This window comes from Gracilinanus agilis, chromosome 1 (assembly GCF_016433145.1).
Source record: "Gracilinanus agilis isolate LMUSP501 chromosome 1, AgileGrace, whole genome shotgun sequence".
Classification (NCBI taxonomy): Eukaryota; Metazoa; Chordata; class Mammalia; order Didelphimorphia; family Didelphidae; genus Gracilinanus; species Gracilinanus agilis.
Window position 1 is genome coordinate 100,778,781 of NC_058130.1, and position 24,569 is coordinate 100,803,349.

At 37.0% G+C, this 24,569-nt stretch overlaps 1 protein-coding gene across 1 annotated transcript in view; it reads left to right on the forward strand.

Moving 5' to 3' along the window:
• The window catches only part of PLPPR1 (phospholipid phosphatase related 1), a 171,182-nt gene that overhangs the window by 69,522 nt on the left and 77,091 nt on the right, over window positions 1–24,569 (forward strand). The window lies entirely within an intron of this gene.

Below are 24,569 nucleotides of genomic sequence, written 5' to 3' on the forward strand. Positions count from 1 at the left end.
GAGAGGAGAGGAGAGGAGAGGAGAGGAGAGGAGAGACAGAGAGGAGAGAGGAAAGGAGGGGAAAGGAAGGGAGAGGAGAGAAGAGGAGAGGGGAGGGCAGGAAAGGAGAAGGGAGGGGAGATGTGAGCTGAAATGCCCTAGTGTCACAGGGACACCCTGGGAAGAGTGTGAGCTAAAGGATAGTTCCTCACTTAAGATTCTGAATGAGTCTTTCTTGCTGTCATTTCTGAGTGCTGACACTGGGCTTTACCAAATGCTATGTGCCAAAGTGCTGGGCTGTGTTTCACCTTGCCCTTTCCCTTGGGTAATCATTGCTAAACTACCATTTCATAGTTCAAGGCCATTTTCTGATCCCCTCCCCCTTTTTTCCCATCTGCACCCTCTACCCTTACACACACACACACACACACACACACAGTTCTAATAGCTGATAGTCTTATTATTGTCCTATCAAATATTCCATCTGTGGGAATTCCAATTTGAAATATTTTTAGCTTCTAATGGGATTCATATTTATACATTTGTAATGTACAGTTCACTCAATATTAAATATTATTTTTTCAAGTCAGTAGGAATTCCCGTGGATGACACAAGATGAAGCTACTTCCCAATCTTTCTTTGTAAACCTTATTTTTTTCAAGGGTGACAATGAAGAATGTATAACTTCATTTATCATCAGTGAACTTAGAAGAGAACTGATCCAGCCTTTGGGGATGAGGAAACACATGTTAAGCAACTAATTAAGCTGACCATGTGTCCTGAACTTCTCTTCCTTCTGATTCCCAGTCTTCAACACCACTGGTATCTATTTTTCTAGTGTAGGCTTCTATAAGAAAGAGGTTCAGAAGTTTATTCCTCTTCAGGATTATGATGCCAAGAGATATTAGATCTACCATGTTCATTCAAGTATTCTGAAGAATTAAACCAACCTAATCATATTTACTGAGGCATTAACACCTTCCCTGTTGATTTTATGTGATTATCCTTGACTCTGTTTTCCTGCATTTACTCATGTTAACCCTTTTCCATTTCCATACCAAATAATATACATAAAATCCAGGCCATAAAAACAAATATTTAGAGTTACAAGGGACCTTCGAGTTTGTCAAGTCCAACTCTCTCTTTATAAAGATGAGGAAATAACTGGGGCACAGAGAGATTAAGTGGCTTACTTAGGGCAATTGGTAGAAGGGGAAGTCTTTCTGACTAGGTCAATTCTATCTACTAAATTCATATTCCTATTAGTCCTTGCCTTGAAAAAGGTGGCCCCCTAGATCCATTTGTCCCCTAGTACACTCTGGAGATGACCCAGATACTTTTAAATTGTAAACATTTCCAAACAGTTATCTTTGAGGACTTAGCTGAGCTGGAAATTGGAACAAAGAGAGTAGAGATGGAATTAGCAGGTGCTGGGTGCAGATCCTGGCTGAATACATTGGGTATGAATGCTCTGATATTAGGAGGATTAGTGAAATGCAAAGAAACTCACAGGGTGACCTCCAAAGCCAAAGTCAGAGGTGATTTCTCCATAAAACATTTAGAGGATCACTCCATGCAAGGACCAAAAGAGAAATTTAAAAGGTATAAAGAAACAAAAAGAAACCTTAATCCTCTGTTATTTTTATTATTTTGAGAAGACCAATGCTTAACTTGCTCACAAGTTAGGAAATTCATCTCCCTGAACCTTTTTTCAGCATAACAAATTTTGTCCAAGCCAAATGACTTAAATTTGTCTTCCAAAGCAATTTCGCCCACTATTGAATGAATTTCAATTTACAAGGTACATCCAATAGTAAGAACACTGACATGACGGTAACACATTCAGGGAGTCAAATCAGACATATTGTGGGCTGTGACAAGCTTGGAAAGTTTGAATTCTGGATGATTGTTTGCAAAGGAAACAAAAGCCAATCTAAGAGGATAAAGGGAAGAATGGAGCTTAGGGTATCTTTGTAGAACCTGCAGTCAAGCATGGCCATCCACAGAATCACACTGTTTCATAAGAATTAGGAGATTATTTGGTTCAAGATGCACTCTGTGTTCTGGGTATTAGAATAATTGTTTCTATTATTCAGGTCTCTAAGCAGCTTAATGTCAGTCCTTATCCAATTTCAATTTAAGAAAAAAAATAAAGGCTCTGTGTTCTCTTCAGTAACCACTTTACTAAATGAAATCATTTACCACAAACTCCTGATTTCTCAGCTTGTCCACATACCTCAGAGACATGGATGTGAGAAAAGCTTCGCCCATCACCCTACCCCTGGCGAATGTCAGTGACATAAACCATTAGTCTTATGGACATATATAGCCTGAGAAAGGGTTCCAGGATTGCTAGATAGGTCCAATACCATCCACCTGTATAACTGTCTTTGAGTAAGGTCTGTTTCAGGTATATTAGAAAAATTCCTCAGACCAGATATAACTCATCTTCCTCTGAATTTATGGGTGTTATTCACAGAGCAGCATCTCTTTCCCTTCTGATCTTCCTGGGAGTTTTATAATTATATTTCCTTTTAGGATACTGATACCTGCTTTCAGGCATCCTTGCCCTAGAGGTGAGAAATATAGGAGGGGCTCAACAAATGTTCCTTGAATAAATGAATGAATCCAGGAACCTTGGGGAGTTTATGCCCACTAAAGCTCCACCCACTTACATTATGTATCAGTCATTCCAGTAACAGATTAAAGAGATTCCTTGGCCAAAAGAGATAAAGGCACAGTGCAGGTTGCTCTACCCTACCATCTTTGGAATGATTTTCATAATTTGACTCTCACCTAATGTCTTAGCCTTATTTTATATTATTCTCATTCCATTGTTACTTTTTAGACATAACCAAACCATGTGTTACTATAAGTGTTAAAATTAATGGTTTGGCTAAATATATGAAAATTATAAATCTTTTATTTATAAAAGAGGTGAAAAGAGTGAAAGTAGAGAAATACAAAAGGGTTGAGAAGACATTAACCCATCTAACTAAATATTGCTCCAGTGCTTGGCTCAGCTAGGACTTGTTAACCTTCAATCAGAATTAAACTATCTCCAGAAGACAGGAAGGGAAAAACCAGCTATCCACTCATCCAAGTTCCCTCTAAGAGGCAGGTCAAGACAATGACTGGAGCTGGAAGTGATTCCTGAGGCCGACTTTCTTCTTTGAGCCTACCTTCTTCTTGAAGCTGATTTCCTTATTGAAGTGATGGAGTTTGTTCTCCACTAGACTCAACTTCCAAGACTGAGTTTAGGGCTTGCTTTTTATGGTGACTCTTGTCTCCTTCCTCTTCACAGGGTGCCAATCACAGTTTTCAAATTGTAGGTACTAGGTAGGGTATGAATTCACTAAGTGGTGTTTGAGCTCTTCCACCTAGCTCAAGCTTGTGTTGATTCAAAGTTATTGTTAGTCAAAGTGTTAACTCCAACTAGGCAAAGAGAATAAAGGATTCCCTTTCATAAGTGCAAATTCAAAGGGAATAGAGAATTCCCTTTTACACTACCATATTCATATCTTTCTTTTCTCCTATAGCCCCTCTTTATATATGTTCCAATTCACATGGTCAAAACTACAGAATCATAGTATAGAATTTGTCTTTCTATTTAGAATGTAAGCTCCTTGAGGGCCAGGGCCAACTTGTGCTCTTAAATTTGTATCCCTAACATTTTGTTCAGTACCTGGCATGTGGTAAACTATTAATAAATTCCTTGTCATTCGTTAATTTAAATGTGATACCTAGAACTAAATACAATTCTCCAGATGTGATCTGACCAAGGCAAAGCATAGTGGAGCTATCGCTTTCCTAGATCTACATGCTATTTCTATGACTCTATGGAGCATGCTCTATTATAGTGTTAACTTATATTGGACTTGCAGTCAAATAGAATCATCAGATTATTTTCATATCATTTCTAACTCTCATTTTATACTTATGAACTTGATTTTTTTAATCCTAGTATGAGACTTCCCCTTACTAAATATGGCCCAGCTTCTTTATCTGCCAAAAGCTATTTGGATTCTCATTATGTCATCCAATCTGTTAACTAGGCTTTCTGGCTTTATGTCATTTGCAACTTTGATAGGGATTCAATTAATGCAGTTATCTAAGTTATTGGTAAAAATGCGAACCAGCTCAAGGTCAAACAGAGATCCATGAGACCCATCACTAGAGACCTTCTTCCAAGTTGACTTCAAGGCATTAGTTCCTTAATTCCAGTCATTCCATCAGTTCCCAACATACTTCTCACCTTACCCAATATTTAGTACAGTATCTAGCATGTAGTAGGTACTTAATACATATTCATCGACTGATTATCTCACTATAGTTTTTCACAAGCATATCATGAAAGATTTTACCAAATCCTTTACTTAAATGCTTAAATACATGCACTGCATTCCCTCAATCAACCAATCTAGAAACCCTCTCAAGGAAATAAAATTAACTAGTATGACACACAGTGCAATGAATAGAAAACCTGGCCTGGAATTAGGAAGAAATGAGTTCAAATCTGGCCTCAGACACTTACTAGCTGTGTCACTCTAGACAAGTCACTTAACTTCTGTTTGTCTCAGTTTACTCATCTGTACAATGGAGATTATAATAGTAAGTCCCTCCCCAGGTTGTAGTGATTATCAAATAAGATAATAATTTTAAAGCACTTAAAAGTATCTGGCACTGAATAAGTGCTATGTAAATTGGCTAGTATTATTATTTCTAATTTGCCACAAAATATCCCTTTTATATTATTTTTAGAATTTTTTCAGGACCCAAAAATCAAACTCTTGGCTTGTAGTTTAAAGACTCCATTCCTTTTTTTTTTTTGGAATCCAGAACATTGTTTTCTGCAGTTTCCCAGACTCCACAGTGTTTCAGTGATCACATTTGACAGTGGTTCAGGATTAACATATAATAATAATAATAATAATAATAATAATAATAATAATAATAATAATAAATATCTAGCATTAGCATAGCACTTTAAGGCATGTAAGATGCTTTACACACATTTCATTTTATCCTCTCAACAACCCTTAAAGGTAGTTGCTTTTATTATCCTCATTTTTCAGATGAGGAAATCAAGGCAGATGGGTTAAATGCCCAAGATCACACAGCTAGTAAGTGTCTGATACAGGATTTGAAATCATATCTTCCTGACTCCAAGTCTAGTACTCTCTCTTCTGCTCCACCTAACTATTCTTCTCTCTCTGCCAGTTTTTGTTGTTGGGTTTTTTTTTTAAATACAGAAGGATATAGTCCATTTGGAACTAATGACAAAATCTTCAAGGGTATTCAAGAGGTCTCTTTGTACCTGCCTATCTATTTTTTAATTTACATTTATTTATTTGTTACATTAATTCTCTCCTTCCCCTTCCCCCATTAGAGGGCACATCACTTGACAAAAGGATTTATGCATATATAAAACTATGTCTTGCTTATTTCTATTTATCATTTCTTTTTCTGGAAGTGAACATATATAAGTCATTCTTCAAACAATATTTCTGTTGTTGCATACAATGTTCTCTCTGGTTCTGCTTGTTTCACTCTTTATAACTTCATATAGACCTCTCTATTTTAAAAAAATTAATCTGTTCATCATTTCTAATTGTGCAATAGCATTCCATCACAATCATATGCCACAGATTGTTTATCCATTCCCTGACTGCTGGGACATCTCCTCAATTTCTACTTCTTTTCCACCATAAAGAGAGCTGCTATCAATATTTTAGAACATATATATTCTTTTCCTTTTTCTGTGATCATATAAAGAAATAAACCTAATTGTGGCATTACTGGATCAAAAGGTTTACACAGTGAAGCAATTAGGGGGCTCAGTGCATTGACAGCCAGGTCTACAGACAGGAGGTTCTAAGTTCAAATCTGGCTCCAGTTACTTCCTAGCTGTGTGATCCTGGACATACAACTCCAATTCCATAGCCATTGCCACTCCTCTGCCTTGGAACCAATACACACTGTTGATTCTAAGTTGGGAGGTTACTTTTTTTAAAAAGGTAAACTCATTGGGGATCAGTTTCTCCTACCCATTTTTGTTTTGCTCCTTTCTAGTCCAAAGATTGTTCTCTCTGGCATAGAAAACAGAAGTGAAATAAACAGTGAGATTGGATTTTGAGCCTTCTCTCTTTATCATCCATTATAATTGTCCCAACCACCTCAAACAGTGACCCTATTCCTTATTTGATACTCAGTTTACCCCCAAAATAGCTAAAAGAAAACCCTTCTTTATGTTGTCCTTAAGTTCCTTCTCAGGCCTCTGATGATTCTAAACCTTAGCACCCCAATATTATTCTTAAGGAATTGCAACAGATACTTTTGAATTTGTCAACTCTAAGGTGTAGGATAAGGGCAAAGGGCAAAGGAAAGGATCATTGCAAGTAGCAAACTGAGCAGTTATGTTTAATTAATTAGTGGGTTGTTGTGAGAATAAAATGAGGTCACGTATGTAAAGTACTTTGGAGGCAATAAAGTACAATATAAATATCAGCTTCTCTCATTGTTTGGGGTAAGCAGCCCTCTTTGCAATGTGTCTGATAAAGAAAAGGAACAGCAAAAATTCTTTGGAAATCCTCAAAGTGGCATGGCTGGTGACCTACCCTCTTTGCCTCAAGGCTGTTACCAACCGCAGCATTTTAAGATTTGTCTTATGCCAATGACTGGTATAGAACAAGCCAGTTCTCTGAATCATATTCTCATAATTAAATGGCTTTTCTAAACATGTGCCCCATCAGCTTATTTTCTTCATTTCAGCCAATTAAGAAACATTTATTAAGCACTTATACTATGCCAGACACAACCAAGCTTTAGGGACACAAAGGAAGGCAAAATCACTGTCTCTGTTCTCAAGGAATTCACATTCTAATGGGAAAGACAGTCTGCAAATAACTATGTATATATACATATATTAACCTTGAAAAATGCAGAACTACTAAAGTAGTCAGAAAAACCAAGTCTTTAATCAGGAAAGAGATAGGTCCGATAATCTGTGGCTATCACAGAGCCCAGTGCCATAAACTACACAGAGTCAACACCCTGGGACTCTGGGACATTCCCCTTGGGGAATATATCCTGCTAGAAGATTCTCCAAAGAAGAATAGAACTTGGGGAACTTATATGCCATTTGGGGAACTAAGGACAGGGAAATATGATTGATTGGCATTACCAAGGCTACAAGGAAATAAGAAATTCAAGATAGGATGATGGGAAGAGGCTGATTCTGTACAAAAAATACAAAAGATTGAATATCCTACTTAATATTAGGTGAGATTTAGAAAATTCACACCCTTAGCTGTGAATCCTTTTGATGAGAACTTAACCTTCAGAAGGTGAGAAAGTCAATTCCACAGACACTGGCCCCTGGGCAATGCTGAACAATTTGGAAACTGTGACTGGGGAAAGGGAAGGGACAAGAAGTCAACCATAAAAGCAAGCCCCAAACTCCCTCAAAGCAGATTGTCTTTGAGAAGATAGTCTGAAGAGATTGTCTTCTGGAAATAGTCTTCTGATAGGGGAGAGTCTTCAATGGAGCTTCACTGGAGACTGAGGATTGGATCATGGGCTTAGAGTTTAGTTTCAACTTAGACTCTGACTCCTGGACTACTTTGGTGGGTGAGTGAAAGGCTGACTCCTTTCCTAGTTTCCTAAGAGACTAGCTTCCATTTTGGAGGAGGCCACACTATCCTTCCTGGTTGAGAGCTAATTAATCTCTGCCTGGATTAAGCAGATGCAGAATAAACATTTAGGTTGATAGGATAGATAACCTCTCAAACCTCTTCACATTTCTCTACTTTATTGTTTCCTCTCCATTTTGTAAATATTTGTAAACAAATTTCTGACTCAAGATATAATAAATACTGGTGATCACATAATTTAATATAATCAACGTCCAATCATTCATTTTAACCTTTATAGAAGGTAAGTGATGTTTGGTGAGAAGACAATATTCAAGGCATTCAGTGCAAATTTGTAGAGTCAGAAGATGTGGTTTATGGAAGAAGCAGCAAGTAGTCAAGTGAATCTGCACAGAAGAGTATGTGTAGAGAGAAGTAAATGGTGTAAAAAAGAGTCTGGAGAGATAGGAAGGGACCAGGTTCAATGTCAAAAAGAGGATTTAAAATTATCCCAAAGGTAATATGGAACCATTGGAGTTGCTTCTTATTTGACACATACCCTCCTTCCTTGATATGGGTACATTTTTAGTTGGTTAGCAAAGCTTTTTATTCATAAGACTTTTTCTCAAATTCTGTCCTGAGAGACATAGTATCTGAGAATAATAAGATGCTTTTCCTCTTGTACTCTATCCTGGTCTGAACATCTGGAGTCCACCATGTTCAGTTCTGAGTACCATATTTCAGGAAGGTCATTGATAAGTTGTGGAGTGTCTGAAGAGGGATAGCCTGGACAGTGATGTGACTCTTAAATTATGATGTATGAGAACTACTTGAAGGAAGTGTGGATGTTGACCCTAAAGAAGACAAGACATAGGAAGATGGGGATATAATCACTGAGTTTCAGTACTTTAATGATTATCACACAGAAGAGGGACTAGATTCATTCTTCTTGGCCTCAGAGGATTGGGGTTACTTTACATCACTTTAGCTCAGTGCTGGGGGGTGATGTTATAGAAACTAGCAAATAGTATATAATCTTTGCCTATGAAGAGCTTTTATTCCACCAAAGGCAGGAATAGAAGTAATGGGTGGAAGTTCCAGAAAGACAGATTGTGATTCAAAAGAAAATACTTCCTACCAAAAGCAGTAAGCCCATAAATGGAATGAGAGGCCTTGGAAAGTAGTGTATTCTGCCTCATTTGAGGTTTTAAAACAAAGGATGTTGAGTACTTGGGGAGGGTTATTGTAGAGGGGATTTCAGAATAGACATGGTTTGGATCAGTTGACCTTCGAATACATTCCATCTCAGAGACTCTGATACAACCAATTAAATGAGGTGGGGAGGTATAGTATAAAGAGTTTCTGGGCTTTAAGTCCAGCTATAATACATTAACTCCCTGATCTTTGGCAATTTACATAATCTCTATGAGCCTCAACTTTCCCATCTCTATAATGAGGTTCATATCTGCACTAACACTTAACCAGTAACAATAAAGAGGAAGAACATTGCAAACACAGGAAAGGTCTACACAAATGTATGAATTCAGGAGGTAGCATATTAAACTCAGAGAACAGTTTAATAAGGATACCAAATGTGATAGTGAAAAGACTGGAAAGGTTGTTTGGAGTCATATAGAGAATACCTTAAATTCCAGATAAATGGTTGTATTTAATGCTATAAGCAATAGGGAGCCACTGAAGATTTTTGAACAAAGGAATGACAGGAGTCAGAACTGTGTACATATTAGGAAGATAATTTTGGTTTCTGAGTGAAGGATAAGCCTGATAAACCCAGGAGCATAGAGACCAGTTAGGAGGCTATTACTATAATCTAGGCAAGTGTTGATGATAGTCTGAATGACAGTTGTGGCCATCATTAGGCTGAGTAAGGAGATAAGGAAGACTATGAGAGAAGTCAAGGAAGTGGAAGTGATGAGATTTAGTGAGTGAAAGATGGGTAAATGAGAGGGAACAGTCAAAAAAAGCCAAAAGCCTTTCAAATAGGGTGATGGACCACCAATCTGAAATCATGAATATTGTACATTGGATCCATGAGAAACAACATTGTGGTAGATACTATTTTTCAAAATTACTTTTCCTCCTCTTTTCCCCTCCTTTTCTGTTAATAGAGAATCAAAATATTTTCCATCAAAACCATTGCTGCTCAGCCAGAAATCAAAAAGGCCAACAATGCCCTTGATTCAAACCCTGTGTTCACATATTCAGTTTTGGTGTCAAATTGGGGCTGTCATGTCTTCAGTACATGGTGATTAAATCTTTCCTTATCTGCTTTATGGGGAAGCTCTTTTGAGTTATTAATGAAGGAGACTCTAAAAGATGAAATACAATTTTCTTTGATATTTTAGCATAATTGTAGTTCCTTCCACTGCATCTTTACAAATGGCAAAGGCTTTATCCTGTTGAATTAATGAGGTTCTCTCTCCTCTGCTCTTCTCACCCCTTCCTCAGCCATGGCCTTTCTTAGTCACTTGCTAAGTTGCCTACTTGTTTCAACAGCCAGAAATCAAAGTGCTTTTGATTTCTGTGAGCAATGTGACATCCTGTCTATTTGGAAAATGGGATTCCTAAGGTTTTTCCTTGGTGTTTTAAGCCAAAGGGGATGACATATCACAGACTTACACCACTACATACGTCCCATGAAAAGAACAAATTCTTCCCCATCTCTTATGCTAGAGCAAAAGACTGGCAGTCAAATGAAAACATTTTCTATACATAGATTAGTTTTTATCCAAGTATGCCAGAATACTGGAAAAAAACATGATGACTGGATGTGGCAACTCCCATTCTCTATAGAAAAACTGAGGCACAGAAAGGCAAGTGTAGTAGACATAAGGGCCCTTGAGAACTTCCATCAATTAAAACTTGGTTCAGGAAATTCCCCTAAGATAGAGAACCAAGTCAAGTCAACAAATATTTATTAAGCCCTGGCACTGTGCAAAATGCTGGGGATACAAAGAAAGACAAAAGATGATCCCCATTCCCTAAGGAGTTCACAGGCTATTGGCAAGAGACAACATTCAAACGACTATGTACGAACAAGATATATTCAGGATAAGTTAAAGCTAATCATTGGAGGGAAGGCACAAGCATTTAAGGGGATCCAGCAAGATTTCTTGTAAAGGCTGTATTTTTATTGGGATTTGAAGGAAGCCAGGAAAGCCAATAGGCAGAGATAAGGAAAGAAAGAATTCTAGGCATGGGAAACAGCCAGTGAAAATGCCTGGAGTTGGGAGATAAAAAGGGAACCATAGGGAAGGCCCATGGTACTGAATCAGAATGTGCTCCGGAGAGAGTAAGATATAAGAAGACTAGAAAGGGAAAAGGGACAAAGCTATGAATGGCTTTGAATGCCAAATACAGAGTTTTATATTTGGTCTTGGAGATGACTGGAAGCCACAGGAATTTATTAAGGAGATGAGTGGGGTGACATGGTCAGATCTGCACTAGGAAAATCATTTTAGGTGCCATATATAAGATGGACTCTGCAGCAGGGAGAGACTTGAGTAAAGGTGAAAATACAATTGACTGAATTTGGCAACAGATTGGCCATGGGTGGGTTGGGGGAAGGTTTGAGATAAAATAAGGGATCAAGGATTCGATTTGATTTAGTTAACTGTCTTTTGTTCATCTTTTCTCACTTCAAGGAACATATAGAAAAATGAACTAACTTCGTGGTTTCCTAGGCATGAGTCAGAGACCTCTTTGTCAGGAAAAGAATTAGGCTTTGTATTTTTTAATTTTATATAATAAAGGGAAATTCAAGTATATAAACATTTATGTTGCTAATATCTCAGTTCCAAAGCATCCAAAAAGTGGCGTCTCAGTTGTGAGATGCATTAGCAAATGGCATGCTCAGTCTCACATTGAAAAGTGTGTCTCTTCCTAAGGTAGCACATTTGATGTCAGTGGGAGATATTGCTTGCATGAAGAGAAGAGAATAAACTCCTCAGATGGGCTTCTGGAAACTCTGTGTCTGTGTTAGGTTTTATAGTGGAGGGAGTTCGGGGGTTGCAAGGATTAAGAGAGAGATACTTATTATCTCTGCAGGCACTTCCTTTTTAACAGAGGGTAGGATTCACATTCTCATTTATATTCTTTCTCTCTTTCCTTTATATGGTAACATAAGGTTAGCTCCAGAAGCAACCTGACTTATACCTCACGGTGAGGTGTGGCTGTGGAGGGTAATAAAAACATCCCCAGTGCACACAGCTTTCTCCCTAAATGCTGACCTTCCTAACATAATCCTTTATCAATAAGAGCAGAATGTTGAATTTGCCCAATACCTCCTCTTTTGCCCTTTGAATATTATTTATTCATAAAGAAATAAATAAGCATTTATGAAGCACCCTCTTTGTGCCAAAGCACTGTGCTAAGTAATTTATAAGTATTATTTAATTTGATCCTCACAACAACACTGGGAGTTAGGTGCTATTATCACTTTCATTTTATAGTGTAGGAAACTGAGGCAGCATTGAAGTGACTTGGCCAGGATCACACAGCTAGTGTTGGAGGACACATTTGAACTCAGACCTTCCTGACTCCAGGACCAATAGTCTATCCTATCCTCTATGCCACCTAGTTCCCACTCATAAAGGAACTGGATAGGTAGATCTATCACAAATATCTGGAACTTCCTTATTGTTCAGTTGTTTTTTTAATGCAATGTAGAGACAGTGATACAAAACAAAACAAATTACATTCTGTTACAGAACGAACCATATTCTCACCACAGATTTTCAAGTTTCACAGATAGAGAACCAACATATTGATGTCAATGGGAGTTCTGCCCATGTAGAAAGAGCAGAATAACAGAAGCAAGATCTACTGTGGTGTTTTGCTCCTAGCTTGGAGATCTGAGCCATGCCTAGTCTTTTTCCTTGGTGTGAAAACCATCACATTTTCTGGAAAGATTAAAGAAAAAAGAACTGCCCCTCTGGAAGTTTAGAATTTAAAATCTTGTGCTCATTTTTGGTTTCACCTGAATTTAGAAAATCTCTTTAAATTGGGTTTAAATTATCTCCTTTTCTATCACACTGAGATACTGTACTCTACAGAAAGGCAGAATGATATAAAGGGAGAAATACTAATCCTGGAGTCAAGATACTTATCTTCAAATTCAGTGTCCAGCACTTACTGGCAGTGAGACCCTGAGCAAATCACTTAATCTCTACTAGCCTCACTTTCCTCATCTGCAAAATTGGGATAATGATGCTCTCACAACCTACCTCATAGGGCTGTTATGAAGATCAAATGAGTAAATGAATACAAAGCAGTTAATAGACATTTTGAAAGTGCTTTATGAATGTCAGCTATTATTGGTAGGTTCCTGCCCTGTCAGGTTTTCATAATAATCATAATTATGATAGCAAAGTCTCAAAATCTTACTTCTCTAATGTGATAGAGATATACATAGCTACAGAATTTCCTCACCAATCCCATTAAACAGCAATTTTCCCACACACAAAAAAAATCACAGGCAACTTAGGCATCATCCAGTCTTAGGACACCTTTGAAATGAGAGTTATCTCAAGAATCATAATTAAAAGTTCTTGATATCCCACCATAAGATTATTCAACATGGTTGGCAGAATCCAGAGAAACAAGGAAGTTTAAAGTTATATTAGTTATGTATAAAGCTTAGAGTCAGTTAAACAAATGTTTAAGTACTTACTGAATATGCTGGGAATTCAAATACTAACAGAAAGACAGCCCTTGCCTTCAAGGAGTTTACATTCTAATAAAGGAAGATAACATGTAAAAAGAAGCTGGAAAAAATGAAGGGAAATGAAGTCACTTCATATGCGAGCATTATGAGAGGGTTTGCATTACAGCCTGGTAAAACGTGAAATAATGTAACTTAAGGGGAAGAGCCCCAGTAGGAATCAGGAGACTTGAGTTCTGGGCCTGGTTCTTCCATTATTATCAGTATTATCAGAACAAATCATTTACAAATCATTTAATTTTTTTCACAATGGAAAGAGTATATCACCTAGAGAAACCTGAGTTTGAATCTTACCTCTGACATTTACTATCTATATGGCTTTTGGTATGTCATTTAATATCTCTAAGTATCAATTTATTCATCTTTAAAATGCAGAGTAATAATACTTCTAGTATTTATTTCATGGGATGATTGTGAAGATTAAATGAAATATATGCATGTTGTTAAAAGCTTTAAGTGCTATATGTCAATTGGTATCATTCTCCAAACTTGTCTCCTCATGTATAAAAAAGGGTTTGGCTAGATCATCTCTAATTTATCTTCCATTTCTGACATTCTGTTATTTCTTTTATTTCATTGCTTTGTTTTTCTCCATTGTATATTGTTAGGCAACTCTATTCATTTTTTTTAAATCTTACTGATATTGAGCCTAAAAATGCAGTCTCCAAACATCCTATATAGTAAAACTGAATTTCTAATAGCTAAATTTATGACCACATTTTTCCCTGCTGAATTTCTTTTGCTTATATGAGACCAGACTTAAGAAGCATCATGGTGTACTGGGAAGAACACTGAACATAGATTCTCAAGACATGAGTTCAAATCCCAGCTCTGCCACTTACTACCTATATGGTCTTCAGCATGCCAGTTAATCAGTCTTCTCATATATAAAACTAGAACTAAATAACCACCTTCCACCTCTAAATCTATGATTAATCTGTCAAGCTAGAATTGAATTCTCATACTATCGTCTATGGTATTAATGATCCCTTCCAGATTTGTGATTTTATAAGTCTCACAAAACCATTCAACACTGGGTCCAATGTTCAACTGTGACTCTATCTAACAATATTGTCATTCAGTCTATATTTCATCTGTCTTATATACAAGAATACTTTTTAATCCTTTGCTGAAATAATAACACTATATCCATTTCCAATTGGCAATCCCAATATTGAATACAGTAGCAATCATGTGAGTATTCCTTCTACTGATGAAAAAGTATAATCCCACTATGACTTAGTACAATTTTGTTAATCATTTTAGCAAAAAAAAATTATCATCATCATCATCATTTGGTGATGATCATTTGGCCTCTTCAAACTTAGCAGTGCTAGTTCTCAAATGACAAACACAAAATCTCCTCGATGAACCTGTATCCAGAGTCTTCCTAGCATATGTATCCAACTGGTATATGATTTAAAATCTGGGTTACCTACACACCATGGAATATATTTTAGTACCTATTCTTGATGGTTATCAATATAAGAACACTATTTAAAAATAACTTGAAGTTAGTTTGGGAAGATATTTTTAAAACTGAATCTCCCTATTTCATCCAGACTGGAAGTGCTGGCACTACTCATGGGCCCAATCCTGCACTGATTAGCCTAAGAGCTTTGATCTTCTCTTTTCAAATCTGAGTCTGCTTTCCCATCCTGAAGTGACCCACAGCCCCAGGCATAAACTATATTTGTTCCAAACTTAGGAATACCCAGTCAGCTTAGCCCATTGCAACTTAGGATTCCTAAACGCAAAAGATCAACTAGCCTTAGCCTTCCCAAAAACTGGGATTACAGACATGTGTCACCACATTCAACCAGATTTGCTCTTAATAAACCCATTTTGGCTCCTAGTGATTACCACATTCTTTCCTAAGAGTTACACATTGCCTGTTTATTAATAATCAGCTTTAATATTTAGCTGATGATCAACAACAATTTGGCATTCTGATTCCTAGATTACCTATCTGACATTTGGGATAACTTGCATGATGTCTTCTAACATCTCTTCCATTCTTAAAGAATTCAGTCAATTAACAAGTATTTATTAAGCACCAACCAGTGTTACCGGGAACTGTACTAGGTACTGAAAACAGAAAGAGACAATCCCTACATGAATTCTTATTCACATATAAATATATATGGCATAAATATAAAGTATGTAAACACAAACATATGTAAAATTATCAAATATTGTAGACAGTGGCTATAAGATTACATTTCCAAGGCCTTTTGGCACTTAGGCATCTAATTCATTATCATTATTCAGTATAAGGCAATTCTAGTTTGAACCACATCATACTGCTTTGGTTATGGCAATATCAGGAAGATTTTTTTATAAGTTTTTTCTTACAGTAGAATCACAGTGTAACTATTGAAGATGGCTTCATAGTGAGGAGCCAGTGCATTCTCATTGTGCTTATTTCAGTGGGTATCTATGTTTATTTAAAGGCAAAGAGGAATTAATGTTGCAGTGTGGGAAAAGTAGCATGTGAATGAGCTGTGCCTCAGCATATATTAAGAAACAATCAAATCACTTGTTTTCGGTGCTTTTAAGTGAAATTGGACTCTCTGAATCTTTCTTTGCAAGAAGCAAATGTATAAACAATGCCTTTGGTGAGGCTAACACTCAGCAATACTCCTCTTGCTGAGTATCATCACTAAGCTCATCCAGACAGACAAGGACATAATTCTTGGTCTAAAGATTTCCTCCCTCCTTCCCACGAGCTTCCGTAAATAAGCTTCCTTCTACAACACTGGCATTCCCCACTTCCATTCTCCTCATTTCAATAATGAAATGGAATTGGAATGAGGTTTAGAAAATTCAGTCAGGACTCACGGGATCCTGTAGGTGGGTGAAGAAACAGGACATTGAGTTGTGTACACTGCAGCCTTGAATTAAATGAGGGAAACAGAAAGTGGAAGTTTGAATCATCTATGTATGTGTCTGTAGTGTAGGGGATTGGAACCTCCCAGGAGGGAAAGTCAAAAATGGAACAAGGGGCCATGAAGTCCTAAACCTTCTTTTATTGATTCTGATTCTCCTTTCAGGTAAGTTAGCCATCACTGGACTCCATATCAGTCTGACAGTACACTGTCAGCATCTTCTCTCTCATAAGATCAGAAGATCGAAGGATCATAGATCTGGATCTGGGCAAGACCTCAGAGGTCATTTAGTATGATTAGACATATCCTTTTACAGATGACAAAACTAAAGGTCAGAGAGGTTAAATGGGCATACAGCTAGTAAGTGTGGAAGTTGGGATATGAACTCAGGTCTTCTGGAATCTAAATCTAATACTCTTTCCATAACACTAAACATCTTCTCCTAATGACTCCTCCCTCAGTACCTTCCTTTGTCTTTTCTCCATCTCTCAGTTGCATCCTCTGACACTATCCTAAATAAACCAAACAAGGATAGATCAGGGAAAGAAAGAATGATATAAGGAAGAGGATGCTGAATCTAGAATCAGAAAGATGTGTGTTCAAAACTCACCTTTGGCACATATTAACTGTCTGACTATGGGTAAAACATTTAACCTCTCTTCTTCTCTGCTTCTTTACCTTAGGATTAGCAATAGCTGTAGTACCTACTATATAGGGCTGCTGTGTGGCTCAAATAAGATTACATATGTACAGACTTTAGAATGCTGTGTTGACTTGGAAAAACACAGAACCACTAAAATGGTCAGAAAACCCAAATCTTTAATCAGATAAGAGACAAGTTCTTAATATTCAGCCACCACATAGAGTCAAGCACTTAAAACTATGCAAAGTCAAAGCTCTGGGACTCTCAGAACAGTGTCCCTGGGAGAACGTACCGCCAGAAATGATTCTTCAAAAAGTGGCAGAACTTGGGGTCTTATATACCTTTTGGGGAACAAAAGAAGGGAAGTAAAATTGATTAGATCTAAGAAGCAAAAGGAAGTGATGAGCTCAGGTTTTGATCAACAGGAAAGGGCTAATGCTTTGCAATGGTTACAAAAAGATGTTTCCAGCCAGAAGATGGACTACAGGGGAGGGGTCTCTGATTACAGTGGGATTTTCCCCAAGGCAAATTCCTTAGAGACAAGGGCAACCTTTGAAAACAGGGGTTTCAAAAACCAAGTTGACAGCTGTGTCCATTATTATTCTGTTTATGTACTGGAAAGATGCTGGTGAGTTTTCAGTATATGACCAACTCCTAAGATTGTAGAATTTAGTGTTGGAAGAGACTGAAATCATTATATCTGACCTTCCTCATTTTACAGATGAAGAATTAATACCCAAGAGGGAAAGTGGCTTTACCTAAATCATATAAGTAGTAAGTGTCATGGCCAGGATTCAGACTGATTTTCTAACACCAAATTCAGTGTTCCATCCATTACAACACTTCTCCCTTTCCTCTAAGATTTTAGTCAGAGACAGCTCTAGGGAGAGGAAATTACATCCATGGGGACACTATCTATGATGAAGGGGTTCCAGTTTCCAACAGTATGTTACGTTCTCTCTATCCTTCTATCATCTTTTTGCCTTGTAAAAATGTTTCTTCTCTCCTTGGTTTTTAGCTGCTCTCTGCTTCTTCTCTCATTAGAGAGTCTAGATGAAAACATAATGACAAAGGCCACAAGAGACCTGGAATATGGCTAAACTTCCTTTGTCATTAATTTTAAGAAGATTAAAGATGTGGTAGGCTATTTCTTTTTAGATCCTTAGGGAGGAGCAAGGATCTAAGATTTTCTCTCTTCCTTCAAGATGTGTTATTTTCCTTCCCCACAAGAGACATCTGTGTTTAATTCTCCACATGCTTGCTTCATCTTGTCTTCCCCTATCACTCAGAATTGCTCTTTTTACAATGTCTATTGACCCCTTCAAACTTCCTTGGATCCATACAACCCTTGAGCCCCAAAGGGACTTCACCATCTGCTTAAGTGACACCTAACAGCACAGCTCCCTCCTGAACCATTAAAATATCAGGCAAGAAATCAACAGTGCCTGTAGGTACAGATGTACAAGTGAACACCTGTGATATATTCTGGTGATGCTAGACCTAGGAAAAGGAAAAAAAATAAGGATGTTAGTGTTTAGTTGAAATGTATCATCAGTTCGTTTATAGGCCATGTAAAACAAAGGCCAATAAGGTGGAATTAGAGGTTCTTTGTTTTGATTTATTTTTATTGCTCTATTGGAAGAGATACATTTACCTTTTCATGAAAGAAGGTTATAAGAGAACAGGATAGAGAGGAAGAAGTATTCCTCTTACTACTCAGGTAGGACATTTTAGCCTTCACCCTATAAGTCAGTGATAGAGATAGGGCTACCATTAGTCTTGCCTAGAAAGCTGTACCAGCCTTGGCATAAACTCTTGTCACCTTTATTTAATTCTGCTTCTGTCTAAACCAGTGATTCCCAAAGTGAGCGCCACCACCCCCTGGTGGGTGCTGCAGCGATCCAGGGAGGTGGTGATGGCGACAGGTGCATTTATCTTTCCTATTAATTGCTATTAAAATTTTAAAAAAATTAATTTCCAGGGGGCTAAGTAATATTTTTTCTGGAAAGGGGACAGTAGGCCAAAAAAGTTTGGGAACCACTGGCTCAAAACCGTGAAGAGTAAGTGGTTTTATTCTCAGTAGAAAGAGGAATTTAAAGGAAAGTATGACCATGTCATCAGATAATCAGTTGAAGGAAATGTCAAGCCTGAAGAAGAGAAGAATTAGAGAGAATGATAACTGTCTATTAAGTATTTAAAAGGCTGTCTTATGAAATAAAAAAAAATTGGTCTCTTCTGCTTGGGTCCAGGAGCAGAAATAGGCATAATGAGCTGAAGTTGCAAGAAAGCAGATTTAGGTTAGATGTAAGAAAAAATTTTGCATTAGAATTATCCAAATGGGAATGGACTGCCTCAGGAAAAAATGTCTTTCCCCTCACTGGAGATGATCAAGCAAATATGGACTGACCACTTGCTAGGAATGCTATACAGGGGATTCTTGCTAAATTTGGACTAGATGACAACTCAGAGATTCTATGATATTAGGAGTTGAATTTTGGCTCAGATTTATCGTCAATATAGACATTAAAGATTATCTATCTTCTCTCTCTCTCTCAACTATTATTATTTTAGGATTGTAGATTTAGAAATAAAAGAGACCATAGAGGAGAGAACTGAGACATTATATGACTTGTTCAAGATCACAGTCATTACAAATTCAGTATCCTTTCTATTGCATACTAGATTTCATTGCTTTGACTAATTTGACCCACCAAATCCAGTTCAATCAGAAACTTTATGACTAATAGCATTATTTAAAATTCTGAAAAGGAAGAATGGAAGGAACAGATAAAAATGTGGTTATCTATTTCCATGCAGACATATTTCTTCTCCATCACTAAGTGCCTGTGAGAAGGGAAAAAATGTTAAACTTTCCTAAACATGATAAAAGAAATTGCTAGTTTTAACATCAGTCACTTAAACTTGACAGGGGAATGGGTTGCAATACATAAATAACTATAGATTCGATTCTACAAAAATGTATTTACACTTATTATGTACTTGGCACTGCTTTCAGTCCTGAAAATTTGAAAACAAGAAATGACACAGTACTTACTTTTGAGAAAGTTCTCAAATATAATCTATTGGGGAAATAAAACATATACACAAATAACCACATTGAGCATTACAATAGAAATGCATAGAAGCATAAAGGAACACAAGAAATTTGAGGATGAAATTAGAGATGCTCAGAGATATGTGTACTTCACGGGTTCCAAGAAATAATTCGAAAGATAGACTTTTTTTTGTAGGATAGGTTCATGGCAAAGGAGTGGGAGGCAACTTTGATTTAAAAGAAAAAAGCATAGAATTGGGAGTCTAAAGACCTGAGTTTGAGTACTGGCTCTACCACTTACTAATTATGTCATCTTGGTAAGCCACTTAACCTGAAATTCAATTACTTCATCTATAAAACAGAACAATATTTGCACTATTTATCTCACGTACTTATGTGAAGTTCAGATAAGGTACAGTAATTCAAGAAACTTAAAGGGTAAGTAGGAATTCCACAGAGAAGACAAGGAAGGCTGTTCAAGGGATAAAGAATAATGTAAAAAAAGACATAGAGGTGGGAAGTACAGGATCTGTTGGAGGAAGAGGGTAGTACAGTTTAGGTTAAATGTCTACTATATGCAGGGTACAGTCTGTAAAATGCTTTGTAAGCCAAAAGTGTTCCATATATCCCCATTATTACTTGAAAGAGGGGATTGCAAAAGATGGCAAAAAGGGAAGAGGATATTCCATACAGAGGTAATCACATGTTCTAGAAATAACATTTTGTCGAATATGTTGATGACACTAATCATTTGTATGATGGAATTTGGAACAAATGAGATCTTTAAAACTTAGGACAACAGGCTAAATAATAACAAATAGAAATTCCTGCATTTTGATTCAAAAAGTCAATTGGTTTACATTTCTCTAATTATTAGAGATTTAGAACACTTTCTCATGTGCTTATTGATACTTTCGATTTCTTTACCTGAAAATTGCCTATTCATGTCTCTTGCCCATTTATCAATTGGGGAATGGCTTGATTGTTTATACAATTGATTTAACTCCTTGTATATTTGAGTAATTATACCCCTGTCAGAGTTTTTTGTTATAAAGATTTTTTCCCAATTTGTTGTTTCCCTTCTGATTTTGACTACATTGTTTTTGTTTGTACAAAAGCTTTTTAGCTTAATATAATCAAAACCATTTAATTTACATTTTGTAATTTTCTCTAACTCTTGCTTGGTTTTAAAATCTTTCCTTTCCCAGAGATCTGACAGGTATACTATTTTGTGTTCACTTAACTTAGTTATAGTTTCCCTCTTTATATTCAAGTCATTCACCCATTCTGAATTTATCTTATGGGCAAGAGACATGAATAGGCAATTTTCAGGTAAAGAAATCAAAAGTATCAATAAGCACATGAGAAAGTGTTCTAAATCTCTAATAATTAGAGAAATGCAAATCAAAACAACTCTGAGGTATCACCTCACACCTAGCAGATTGGCTAAAAGGAAAGAAGGGAAGAGTAATGAATGCTGGAGGGGATGTGGCAAAATTGGGACATTAATGCATTGCTGGTGAAGTTGTGAACTGATCCAACCATTCTGGCTGGCAATTTGGAACTATGCTCAAAGACTATAAAAGAATGCCTGCCCTTTGATCCAGCCATAGCATTGTTGGGTTTGTACCCCAAAAAGATCATAGATAAACAGACTTGTACGAAAATATTTATAGCTGTGCTTTTTGTGGTGGCAAAGAACTGGAAAAGGAGAGAATGTCCTTCAATTGAGGAATGGCTGAACAAATTGTGGTATATGCTCATGATGGAATACTATTGTGCTAAAAGGAATAATAAACTAGAGGAGTTCCAGGTGAACTGGAAAGACCTTCAGGAACTTTCGCAGAGCGAAAGGAGCAGAGCCAGAAGAACACTGTACACAGAGTCTGATATACTATGGTAAAATTCGAATGCAATGGACTTCTGTACCAGCAGAAAGCAGTGACACAGGACATCTCTGAAGGATTCATGGTAAAGAACTCTACCCACATTCAGAGGAAGGACTACAGGAGAGGAAACATATAAGGAAAACAAATGCTTGAACGCATGGGCTGAGGAGGACATGAATGAGGATGTGGACTCGAAACTACCACACCAATGCAACTAACAACAATTTGGAAATAGGTCTTGAACAAGGACACATTATAAAACCAGTGGAAATGTGTGTCGGCCATGGGTGGGGGGAGTGCGGGGGGTGAAGGGGTAAGTAGGAGAATGAATCATGTAACCATGTTAAAAATGAATATTAATAAATGATTAAAAATTTTAAAAAAAAGATTGTATTGAACAGTTTTGGTTCTACAATACAAATAAAACATCCCTGACACATTAAAAAAAAGTCAATTGGGCAGGATAGAATAAATGTGGCTACAAAATAGCTTGCCTAAAAGTAGCCCAGTGGGTATAGAGAATTGTTGTCAACAGAATTAAGGCTCCAGGCTAATACTTCATGATGCTGCAAAATCTCTTCCAGCTCTGTAATTCTGGGATTCTATGATTCAAAATAGAGACTGTGACTTAAAATGTAACCAGAGAAAAGGAGGTTTGAAGACTATAGGGGGAAATTGGTAGAGAACCTTAAGAAAGGCAATTAGGAGCAATTGTAGGCTTTGAACAACAAATGATCCCTAAGAAAACAAGGCTTTCTTCCATATGTAGGAGAAATTTTAGGGATACAAGGGAGAAGGATGGAGGCAGGGAAGCTGACCAGAAAACTATTACAATAGTTGAAGTACTTAGTGATTAACATCTGGTTTGAGGCTTAGGTTAAAGTAATATGTAGAAAAAATTATTCTAATGTGGATTTTTCATCCTTGTGAGTGAAAAGATAATTCCAGTTTCAAATTTAATTCAAGTGCTCTATAAATCTTGGACTATAAATGGGAATAAAAACAATGACATTTACATATCTTCCTCATCTTCTCTCTTCTTCCTAGTGATCCTATAAGTGAGCCCTATACAATCCAGTGCCACTTTGCAATTACACTAACAGAACAAGTAACCAACAAACAAGCCAATCAACTATGAACAGAGCAATTGAGTCTTTCTTTACTTTCTCTGTCCCTTATTCTCCTCCCACAATGCAACATAGCAATGTCACAAAAAGAGGCAAAGCACCCAACTTGTTCCCACCCACCCCTAAGGTGTCCTTCTCCACACTCTCCAATCAAACAGCTAATTTATAACTAGACTTCCACCCAAGCTGACTACCCTCTGATCCTGTATTTCCCCTGTATGCCAAACCGTTTTTGACACTATTCTTTATCCCTCAAGCATCCTCCTTTGTCTTCTCCTATGGAATATCTACTCACCTTTTAAAGACAAACTCAATGTCATGATCATCCCTGTAAATAGAGACTGTCCTTCAATAGTTTTTTAATTTAACATATCTGAAGAAATGTTGTGTTTTAAAAGCCAATCTATATTTGTGTCTGATTTTCCCTTGTAGACTTGAAGTTTTATGAGAGAAGGGATCATGTCATATAAAATTTCTTTCTTCCACAGAAGTTATCTCAGTGATCAGTAGATACTTAATAGATATTTTTTGAATGAATGAAAGACTAAATGTGACTTATCTCTCCTGAAGTACAGGGCTGCTCTTGTCATGCCCCTAGTCCAGTGGATTCCAAACTTTTTTGGCCTACCACCCCCTTTCCAGAAAAAATATTACTTAGCCCCCTGGAAATTATTTTTTTTATTTTAATAGCAATTAATAAGAAAGATAAATGTACCTGTGGCCATCATCACTCTCCTGGATTGCTGCAGTACCCACCAGGGGGCAGTGGTGCCCACTTTGGGAATCACTGCCCTAGTCATAAGCTCTACTGACTTGTAAATTGCCTCTAGAATAAAATGTAAATTCTTCAGTTTTGTATTTAAAGCCTTTCATAACCTAGTCACAACATATCCTTCTGACTTTATTATACATTACTATCCTTCCCACAATCTATGGTCCAGTCAAACTGCTTCCTTACTATTCCTTACACATGGCATTCAATTTCTCATCTCCATACCTTTTCATTGGCTATTTCCATATTTGGAATATATTTTCACTCCTCATCTCCATCACCTGGGATCTTTTGACAGCTCAAGCACTGCTGTCAACATTAAACCTTTCCTGATTAATTCTCCAACTGCTAGATCCCCTCTCACTAAAAAAAATCAACCTGCTTTACACATAGATTGGTGTGTCTCTTTGCCTCTCTCTCCATGTATGTGTGTGTGTGTACACATACATATATATGTATATACATATATATATATATATCTCCCCCAAAAGTATAAGTTCCTTTAGGGCAGCAAATGTTTCATGTTCATATCTATATCCCCAACACTTAGTGCAATAACTGTAACACAGTAGCTATTTAATAAACACTTGTTATTTTCTGCATCCTCTGCCCTGTAGACTCAGCCTAGCCACTTCTTCCACTAAAAGTGGCCACCCATCCATCCCCTCCAATACTGTCAATACCACAAGTCTTTACCCACTCATGACCTCATTACCTTTGACAACCACTGTTCTTTGAACTCATAACCAAAAAGCAGACCCTACACAGGTTCTATTCCTATGATGGGAGCAGCAGCACTATTAGTATTAGGTATATTTTGCATGTACCTTAATTCCTGCCCT